At 38.7% G+C, this 10,782-nt stretch overlaps 1 protein-coding gene across 1 annotated transcript in view; it reads right to left on the minus strand.

Annotated features, from left to right (window-relative positions):
- Nucleotides 1-10,485, minus strand: part of COL21A1 (collagen type XXI alpha 1 chain) — a 252,989-nt gene extending 242,504 nt beyond the window's left edge. Inside the window, exon 1 of the mRNA XM_069070650.1 lies at nt 10,183-10,485. The gene's annotated coding sequence lies outside the window, so the exon portion shown is untranslated. The remainder of the gene's footprint in view (nt 1-10,182) is intronic.
- Between the last annotated feature and the right edge of the window lie 297 nt (nt 10,486-10,782).

The raw sequence follows: 10,782 nt of genomic DNA on the forward strand, positions 1-10,782 counted from the left end.
CTACTACTACTACTACTACTACTACTACTACTACTACTACTACTACTGCTACTACTACCACTACCAACAAGGAAGATGGAAAGAAAATGACTTGCCTGAATTACAAGATTAGCTGTGATCCCAGAACCAAATTTCAAATATATCTAACTCTCAATTCACTGCTATTTCTACTTACCACACTTCCTTTGTGTAGTTTTAACTTGTAAAAAGGCCTCCAAGTTCTCTTCTATCTCAAAACTATGAGTCTAGTCATAGTGCTTCATATATAATAGGCACTCTGTTAAAGATGATAATGATCACATTTGATGTACGAGTTAACATTTCTCTTTTGCAAACAAGAGGTACACTCTGATCTTTCTCATTTATTCAGTCTTTCTCTGATGCCTGCTTTGCCTTGTATGACTATGTTGCCTGCATGCACTAGGGAAAGGAAGGGAATATGGATTTGTATATTGCCCGCTATGTGTATAAGGCACTATACTAAGCTCTTTTTACAAATATTACCTCATTTGATCCTAATAAAACCCTGCAATGTTAGTGCTATTATTATCCCCCATTTTACAGTGGAAGATACTGAGGTGGAGAGAGCTTGAATGACTTGCCAAGGGTCACACAACTAGCAAGTGTCTGAGGACAGATTTGAACTCATGAAAATAAGTCATCCTGATTCCAAGCCCAATGTGCTACTCACTGTACCACTAATTGCCTTACTACCCTCATAATTGTTGTTGGGATTTGGCCACTTTCAGTCGTATCCAACCCTTCCTGACCCCAGTTGGGGTTTTGCTGGCAAAGATACTGGAGTGGCTTGCCATTTACTTCTCCAGCTCATTTTACAGATGAGGAAACTGAGGCAGACAAGGTTAAGTATCTTGCCCAGGGTAACACAGCTAGTAAGTGTCTGAGATCACACTTGAACTCAGATCTTCCTGGTTTCAAACACAGTGTTCTATCTACTGTACCGTCTAGTTATCCAAGTAATGATATTCATCAATTAAAATTATCTATATCATTCCTGTTATCCTCTTTAACTACAATGTTATCCTCACCTTTTCTGAACTTTGTACCAGAAATGCTACGACTGAGTTTAGTCTCTACTTCCCATCTCTTTTGGACATTGAGAAATAAATAAATCAAAAGACCAACATGGCAACAGGTGAAAAGGGGGAAAGAGGAGTTGATTTTTTTTTATATAAGTGAGTAACTAGGCCCAGAAACTATTCAGTGTTGACAGCTATCAGAATTTCCAGGAAAAATAATTTGTCTTCCTAGACATTTATCCCTCTACAGGATCATTTTTTTTTTCAGTAATTGCTGAGACATTACTTAAATTTGTAGTCTACCCTTACTGAAGATTAGGATGTTGTAGACAAATTTGTGCTAGCAAAAAACATTTTTTGGGGGAAGGAGGGAAATAATAACTAGATATTCACACTATAGGCATTGTTTTATTTTTGTCATTTATTTTGGGGGGGGAGGATGAGGGGAAGAGCATTTTTTTTCCACAGAAACTGGTTTTGTCTAACACAATATTTTGAAGCAAAGATTTCTGTGAAACTTACCTTTGCTATATGAATGGGAGTTTTCTGCAAAAGTATTTCTGATTGACTATATTAAAATATCTTTATTAGGGTTAGTTATATTTTACCCCATATCATCACAAATTTCTAAAGTGCTATAAAGGTCATATGGTATTTTTTATGTTGAGATATAAACAATAGAGTAGAAGAGGGTGGGCAGAATTGGTCAAAATTCAGTATTATTGGAAAATTCTTGCCCAGATATTCCTGGACACTAACTTTAACTGCTTGGTGCCCTACAACTCTGTAACTAGAGTAAATATTTAGGTATTCTGTGCTCATTTATTTTGAGGATAAAAATATTCTTTCAAAAACGTTTGAAGTTTTGCTTAGTAGTAGAAATGCTTTGTTCTAAATGTAACATAACCTGCTAGAAAGTTGTTGCTTTTCTTTGGGGGAAGGGGAGCACTTCCAACAGGACATATCATTTGAAGGATTAAAAACAACATCATAGCTAACTTTTGTTTAAAAAAAAGACCTCATAAAGCTCATAAGTGGAATTTTTTCTTTTAAAAGGTAAAATGTTATCAATTCCTAAAATTTTCTTTTTGACACCAATAATGAGGAAAGCAAACTGTTAATGAGCAGAATAATACTGCAATCAGTGTTGAAGTGACCTAGATCAAAACAACACGGGCTAAAACAAAAGCTTACCAAACATTGAATCAAGTACAGCAACCTGGCAAGATTCCCAGAAGGTCATCAAACTTGGATTTGGAAAAAAAAAAATTATCCAAGTTTCCTGAATTTTTAAAGATGTCTTTGAAAAAGGATTTATAGGATCATAGATTGAGAGCTGGAAAGGAACTTAGAGGCCATTGAATCTTGCCTCCTCATTTTACTTTTGTCTTACTGATGAGAAAACTGAGGCTGAGAGGTTGAATAAATTTACCCAGATCACATAGTTAGTATGTGTCTAAAAAATTCTACTCAAATCTGAAATTGCAAAATAAAACCAGAAATCAAAACCCATGATGCATAGTTTCCAAGGTCAGAGACACACAGGTGGATAATTATTGAAAAAATAAATAAAAGCACAAAGCAAAGATAAAATTCTATAACCTCCAAGTCTTTTTGAAAGGGTAGAAATTTGTCACTGGGGAATCTTTGAGGGGTTGGGTGGGAATTATTTGTTGTTAAATAAAGGAAATAAAAGGTGAGGATAACATTGCAGTTAAAGAGGATAACAGGAATGATATAGATAATTTTAATTGATAAATATCATTACTTGGATAACTAGACAGTACAGTAGATAGAACACTGTGTTTGAAACCAGGAAGATCTGAGTTCAAGTGTGATCTCAGACACTTACTAGCTGTGTTACCCTGGGCAAGATACTTAACCTTGTCTGCCTCAGTTTCCTCATCTGTAAAATGAGCTGGAGACATAAATGGCAAGCCACTCCAGTATCTTTGCCAACAAATAAAAGGAAATAAAAGGAAAAACTGGCATTTTCCTCTTCTCTTTTCATTTCATGTATACTTGTATTCTCACTATAACACTGGTAGAGAACATTTTCTACTACCAAGAATACTGGCTCTAAGTACATACTCTCTAGCAAGTTGTCTAGCAAGATGCTATTGATTTCTAGAACTCATCTGGCCTCAGTTTTCCCATCTAAAAGAAATATGAGGGGATTTGAAACAAAATTTATCTCTAAAATCCATGATTCTTAATCAAGAGACTTACTTTGTACTGTTTAACATATTATATTTTGCTTCTGGGTGGAATAATGGATTGAATGCTGGACCTGACACTTGGATGGCATGAGTTTGATTCCTGCCTTTGACACTTCTGCAGCACCAATGCAATATTTACAGTGCCAACAGTCACTATAAATATACCAGAATAGTGTTTAACTGCAAAATATAACATACTCTCCATATAGAAAACAGAAGAAAAACATTTATTTAGACACCAGAAAAACAAATCCCAACACCAGGAAACCAAATCCATCACAGCAACATAGAAGTTAATGCACCACAATGAAGCAGAGAACCACACCATCCTTTAGCCTTTCCCAAGACAAGCCTAGCAGTCACAGCAGGTGGCAAACACCAACTTTTATTCACAAACCTAACTGCCTCCCTTGTATGTATCTTCTCCTCCCAGCCAAGCCTAGCTGCTCTGACTCCCGGCTTCCTGTGGGCTCTGCTCCACCCTTCAGTAAACTCCTCCCATCACAGGCTTCACGTAACTACATTCAGCCTGTTAGGGGGCAGAGTTTATTTTCAAAGCAGGGAAGGTCTTCATATTCCCTTAGTCTTATTAAGGGGCAGGAAAGATTTTCAAATTCCCATTACCATTACAACTTCCTAGCTGTATGATCATGGGAAAGTCATGTGACCTCTCTAAGTCTCAGTTTCCTCATCTGTAAAACCGAGATTAAAAAAAGCACCTGGTTTACATGATTGTTACAAGGATCAAATGAAAGAATATTTGTAAAGCATTTTGCAGATATTAAAGTGTAGTTTTTCAGAAGTTTCCATCACCTCTGACTCTGTGACCTCATTTGGTGTTTTCTTGGCAAAGATATGAAATGGCTTGCCACTTCTTTCTCCATCTTATTTTACAGATGAGGAAACTGAGACAGAGTTAAGTGACTTGCCCAGGGTCACACAGCTTGTAAGTATCTGGAGCCAGATAAGAGAACTCAGGAATATGAGTCTTCATGACCTGGTGCTCTGTCCACTGTGACAATTAGCTGTCCTATATAAATGCTAAATAGCTATTACAATTATCTATTTAAGAAGGATATAATTATCATAGAGAGGCAGCATAGCATGATAGACACTGAGACACAATAAGGATGATTCAGGTCCCACCTCTGACACATGCTGACTATATAATACTGTACAAACCACTTACTGTCTCAGCACCACCCAGCCACTAAGATTGTGAATGGAAAAGTAGGTAGGAACTTGTATTGTTTGATAGAGCTTCCTCATCCAAAGTTTCCAATACAAATTAAATCCTAGGTACAGTAGGGAGTAGGGTAGGAGAGGTAATGAGATGTAGCAAAGGTCATTACCAGGTGGATCAAAATTTACTATGGCAATGCAAAGAACTCCAGGAATTTTCAAATACATTCTCCAGGGTATTATTAAATTAGTATATAAGTCAGAAGGAGAAATACTGAAGATGAAGCTGAAATACTTTATCCACTAATGAGAAGGCAGGACTCATTGGAAAAGATTCTGATGCTGGGAAAGACTGAAGGGAAAAGGGGACAGCAGACAATGAGATGGATAGATAGTGTCATGGAAGTAACAAACATGAGCTTGGACAAGCTTTGGGAGATAGTGGAGGGCATAAAGGCCTTTAGTGCTATGGTCAACAGGGTCTTGAAGAATTAGGCATGACATAACAACTGAACAACAACAAACATATATATATATATATATATTATATATATATATATAAATCAACAAGTGGATGGTTGAAAAAGAGTTGATGCAACATTTAAAGGATTCAAGTTACCATTTAGAGTTGTTCACTCCCTACTTCACAAAGAAATCATAAGTATTATTTTAATTCGGTGAATTCATTTATAGATGAAGAAAACTAATAAGCTTCAGCTTAAAACACCTGCTTGTGGACTGACAACATAGCCAGTAATTTACAACATAGCAAGATCTTTATAAATACATGTGTGATTCTGTTTATGTTAAACTATATTGCTTCAAGAATCAGAGGATAGCAGATTTAAAGCTGAAAGAAATCTTAAAAGTCATTGAATCCAACCATTCAATTTATATGAGGAAACTGAGATACACAAGAGGTTAAATTACTCATCCAAGGTCATGCATCTAATAATCATATGAGGTCAGTCTGGAACCTGACTTTTCTAACACCAAGGCTAGTGCCATGATTTTATAAGTGTGTGTTCCTTCCACCAAAGTCAATCACAATCTTTTTATACTCCTTGAGTTTCTCTGGCAAAAAAAAAAATCATCATCATCTAATGGTGACCCTGTCCAAATTTTTCGAGGCTAACCTTTCAATCAACCATCAATCAACAAGTATTTATTGAGCACCTACTATGTGCCAGCCATTGTGCCAAGCACTAGGCAAAGACACAAATGAAGCAATTATTACATTTGAGAAGTTTATATTCTATCAGCGGCCACAATATTCTCATAGAAGTAGATACAAAATATACACACAGTGAATGCCAGGTAATTTCCCATGGATACACTAGCAGCTAGAGGGAAGAAAGAGGAAATCAAAAAAGGCCTCATGTGGTACTTGAGATGGAAGTCAGTAAACCTACCAGCACCTATTAAATGCCTACCAGGTGCATGTTTTTTGACTGACTGATTGCATGTCACCTCCTGAGGTAGGGGTCATCATTGTCCCCATTTTACAGATAAGAAATCTAAAGCTGGTTAAGTAGTTGTGCTCTGATTAAGAAACTATTATGATACTCCTCAGCAGTAATGAGTGCCTGAACTAAAAATTGGTGTCTATAGAAGTACAAAGAAGAGGGTGTATATAAAAGATTTTGTGGAGGTAAAAACAAAAGACCTTAGCAATTGTTTGGATATGAGAGGTAGTGGGGAATGAGGAGTTGAGCATGACTCAGAGGTTACAATCCTGGTGTGATTAGGAAGATTGGTAGTACCCTCAACAGAAATGGGGAAATTAGAAAGGGAGAGGAGTTAAAGGGAAAGATAATGAGTTCTGTTTTGGATTTGAGATGTTTGTGCAATATCCAATTAGAAATGTTTAATAGGTAATTGATACATCAAGACTATAGTTCAGGACACAGTCTAGGGTAAGACTTATGTATCTACAATTATCTTTTGAGAGATGATAATAGATCCCATAGGAGCTGACTGTAATAACCAAGATCCTTTCATGGCCTCATACTTCGTAGTGGTGAAAATGGTACTGGACATAAAAGTTAAAAAAAAAAAGCCTCATGCCAGTCATAGTCCTACAATCTTCTAGTTCTGTGTGTGTGTGTGTTGTGTGTGTGTGTGTGTGTGGGTGGGTGTGGGTGTGAGTGTGTGTGGGTGTATGTGAGAGAGAGAGAAAGGGTGAGAGAGAGAGAGAATATGAAAAAGATACTTAACCTCTATTTTCACACATGTAAAGGGGGATAGTGTTTACTATAATATCTACCTCAAAGGGTTGTTTTTGTAAGCAAAGCACTTTCTAAAGTCAAAGAGATAAATAAAGGTGATGTTTTAATGGGTCACCTAGCTGATACTCAAAGACTTTCCATAGCCTTTAAAAACCTAGGATCATCTTACACCACAATGAGGTATCAGAATATGAGTCAACACTAATATATAAAAGGAAATACAGCATATTGTCAGGGTTTAGTATAATTTATTTGTTCACAGTGGTAATATTATAAGCGACATAATATAATGAGTTATATGAGAAGTATTTGAAAAAGCAGCATGGTATGGTAGAAAGAGCACTGAACTTGAAGTCAACAAAGACATAGATTTTTCCAATTCTCACTGACACACTTGAAAAAGCATTTTGAATTGGGAGTCAGAGGTCCGGGGGTTAAAATCCCAATTCTATCATTCTCCTTGTGACCTTGAGCAAGTCACTTACCTTCAGTTTCCTCATTTTAAAAAAAGGTAAAATGAGGGATTTAGACTAGATGATAACTAAGGGCCTTTCCAAGTGTAACTCCATGGCCTTAGTAAAATTTTTACCATTAATAATTTTCCTCCAGGGGCGGCCAGGTAGCACAGCAAGTAAAAGCACCGGCTCCAGTGTCGGGATGACTTGGGGATCAAATCCGGGCCACCCACCCAGAAACACCTGGCCTTGTAACCTTGAGCAAGTTACTTAACCCCAATTGCTTAGGGGACACCAGGTGGCTCATGGAGCAAGAGTACCGGTTCCAGTGTCGGAATGACCTGGGGATCAAATCTGGGCTCAGATACTTAGCACCATACCCAGAAATAACTGGCCCTGTAACCTTGAGCAAGTTACTTAACCCTGATTGCTTTAAAAAAATTTTCCTCAAAAACTACATGATCCTGAGGATCATTCAGACCAATTACAATCAAATTATGTAAAAAGGAATTGCTTTTCTTATTTTTTTTATTTTTGCATTGTTTAAGGCATTCTAGAGTTGTTATAACTAGAAAAGGAAACAACTTGTTAGAATCTGATAATTAGAGGGTTTCAATTGATCAAGGCAGCATTGTGAAGTGAATTAGGAGAAGCTCTGAGACTAGAAGGCATAAATTTAAGTTATGCCTCAGCTGGGCACTATCTGTGTGACTTTGAGCAAGTCTCTTAAACCATTAATGGCCTCAGGAAATTCTAAAGTTACAAGAAGTCTACCAGCATCTGCAGGGGAAGTTTCCTCACAAAACGTTCCTAGTTACAAACCTAGTTATAAATAAAAAACCAAACACAAATGAATGAATGAATGGATTGATGAATGAATGAATAAAGCTCCCTATCCTCCCACCTTGGACCTTGTATGGGTTTATTTCTTGTTCTGGATCCTCATTTGCTTTCTCTTATATTGTCTTAAATTCTAATGTAATCACGTAAGTTTCAAGTCATTCTATCACTCAAAAGCCTGGGAAAACCCATATCACTTCTGAACCTAGCTTTTTCATTGATGAGAATATGCCATTTTATTGTCCATTTTTTCATTTTACAAGAATAGTATGAATCAAAGCCAGCTTCTCTGGCTACATCTTGATTTGGAACATTAATACCCCTCAAAAGGGAAATTTCCTCTGAGCAGTTTCACTGTCTTTACCAAATTCTACCTTGAACTGCTAGATTGACCTGGCTTGACTGCAAGGGTCACATATTCAAGTACCAGAGTTCACAACAGGTCCTAGAGTACATATTAACATAGTTCAGCACAATGATTAAAATCGGACCATGGAGACAAACTTCCAGTGCCCACCTAACTGTATTCTGCAGGACAGAGGTATTTTATTCAGGTAATTAGCTAAAGGGAATGTACAACACATACATGCACAAACCCCATTATGCACAAGGTTTTTCAGGGTTAATTAAATGTCAGATCAGTACCTCTCTTAACAGTCCTACTGGCATTTACCAAAAACTGGCATGAACAGCAATCTCACTTAAGAGTCATCCTGCCGCTCCGAACAAAAAGTCTTGGTACAGTTAGCACAGTGTTCACCACAGCACAAATGTGTTGTTACTGGACCAGTGCCTATTCAAGATTTTCTAATCCAGTTTTAGATTGTCTAATACATTTAAGCTCATTTGCAGATTCATTTTTATCTATTTTTGTATTCGCGGCTTAGCAACAGATGAAATTTTTAGCTAGCCATAATGAATTTCCAAACTTCTACAAAACTGGATTGAATATGCCTACATTTCTTCTCAGCATAGCTAGAGTTTCTTCAGGGGAAGGAGTTCCATGACTTCGTATATGCCTTAAAGCTCTAAATGCTTAATTAAAAAAAAAAAGTTATTCTGAACCATGAAGTCTAACATCTGTAAGCATAACAGAGATCCTGCTGGATCATCTAATCTGTTGCTCGTGAGCAGTGCCAGATTTTCATGTCACTACAACTAGACAACTAATACATACACCCCCTTCTCTGGCTTCATTTCCTTGATTTAAGAGGAAAAATAAACAGGACAACTATTCCCACCACACTCCCAAGGTAGCAAATTTCACTATGCTAAAAAAAAAAAAAATACAAGAATATGGCCAGGTCTCCGCCCCTCCTAGTCTCTACCAGAAAAAAAAAAAAATAGCTTAAACCTTGAAGTCTGCAGGGTTCATAGATAAGGGTAGAGAGACTAGGCGCGGAGCACCTGCAGATGCCGAAGCAACCCCACCCCTTCACACAGACACCTAGGAAGGGTTTTGTTTGTTTCTTTGTGCATTTGTTTGTTTTTATAGGTGTCCAGTCTTTTATGGCAGGAGTTCGAAACCAAAGACCCTTGAACTTTTAAAAATATTTGGACAATTATTTCGGTATAATCCGTTTCCTTTGTAATCCTGTTTATTTTACCTTATGCATTAAAAAAGCATTATTCTAAGAAGGAATTCATAGGCTTCACCAGATTGTTAAAAGGGTCTAGAACACAGGCTTAAGAACTTTTTTTTCAAGTATTGCCTAGCTACCTGAACTCCCATTAGATCTTTTCTACTCACTTCTAGTGGAAGGCAGAAAACACTTCGGGCGGCAGGAGAGTGAAGGGGGATTTCCAACAAAAGGAACTTTGGATCGCTTTAAAATCATGCCACCCTACCCACTGTTCGCACCTTTTCCCGCTCCTCCACCCCTGCCGCCGCCACCCCCACCCCCACCACCAGCGCACACTTAAACCTCACTAGCAAAGCCAGGAGGCTCTATATCAGCATTTGCCTAGGACGAACCTTTTAATTAGTAAATGGCACGTACTAATCTGCCCTTTCTAGGCATCAGCTTTCCTGGAACTGCTCTATCTCCCTCCTTCTCTTCCTCCTCTGGGGAAGAATATGGGATGGACAAACCACGGTCTGCAAGGCGGCAAGGAATGTATTCATTCGCCCATATACCCAGTCTCCCACTCCAGGGAAGCCGGTAGATCAGTAAGAGAAGCCTGGGCGGGTAGGCGCGTACCCTTCCATGGCTCTTACCTGGAGCGCTCACTGGGCGCACAAAGTGAGAGGAGTCAGCAGCCTGCTGCGCGCAGTTCCCACACCCTCCAACTCCTTCAGGCAGGTGACGCCACCAAGAACTCGGCCGCTTCCCGAAAGGGCACTAAGCAGAGAGACTGAAACCTCAGGCAGAGACCTGTATTCCAGTCCTCCAGCGTCAGCCTATTGCTTTCGCAGCACAGTCCGCCCCTCAGCAGCCTGAACTAGGGAAGGCTCCCCAGCTGCGTTCTGAAACTTTCTCTCTGTCTTAGGGAGGCGGAGTCTGAGAGATAAGGTCCTCAACTCACCGCCCCCCACCCTCCCACCCTCTTTCCGGCTCTGAAAGCTTGAGGGTGGGTTTTGGATCAGTGTCCCAAAGGGCCAGTGCTTCCTCCTAGAGTCCAGAACCTGCCCCTGGGCATGCTCAGATTCGCAACTAATCCATTCAGAAGAGAAGAGTCCCAGATCCCCGGTATCTGAATTTGGCGAGGGCAGAATGAGTGCAGGGACTTAAAGAAAGACAAGCAGAATACTGGCGGTTCGGAGATTGGACTCTGAGGCAGAAAAAGATAAAGCCAAATTCTGAAAATGGAGGCACAA

The sequence above is a fragment of the Petaurus breviceps genome, unplaced genomic scaffold, assembly GCF_028583685.1.
Source record: "Petaurus breviceps papuanus isolate PSGF00001 unplaced genomic scaffold, PetGlider_PUasm1.0 90822, whole genome shotgun sequence".
NCBI lineage: Eukaryota > Metazoa > Chordata > Mammalia > Diprotodontia > Petauridae > Petaurus > Petaurus breviceps.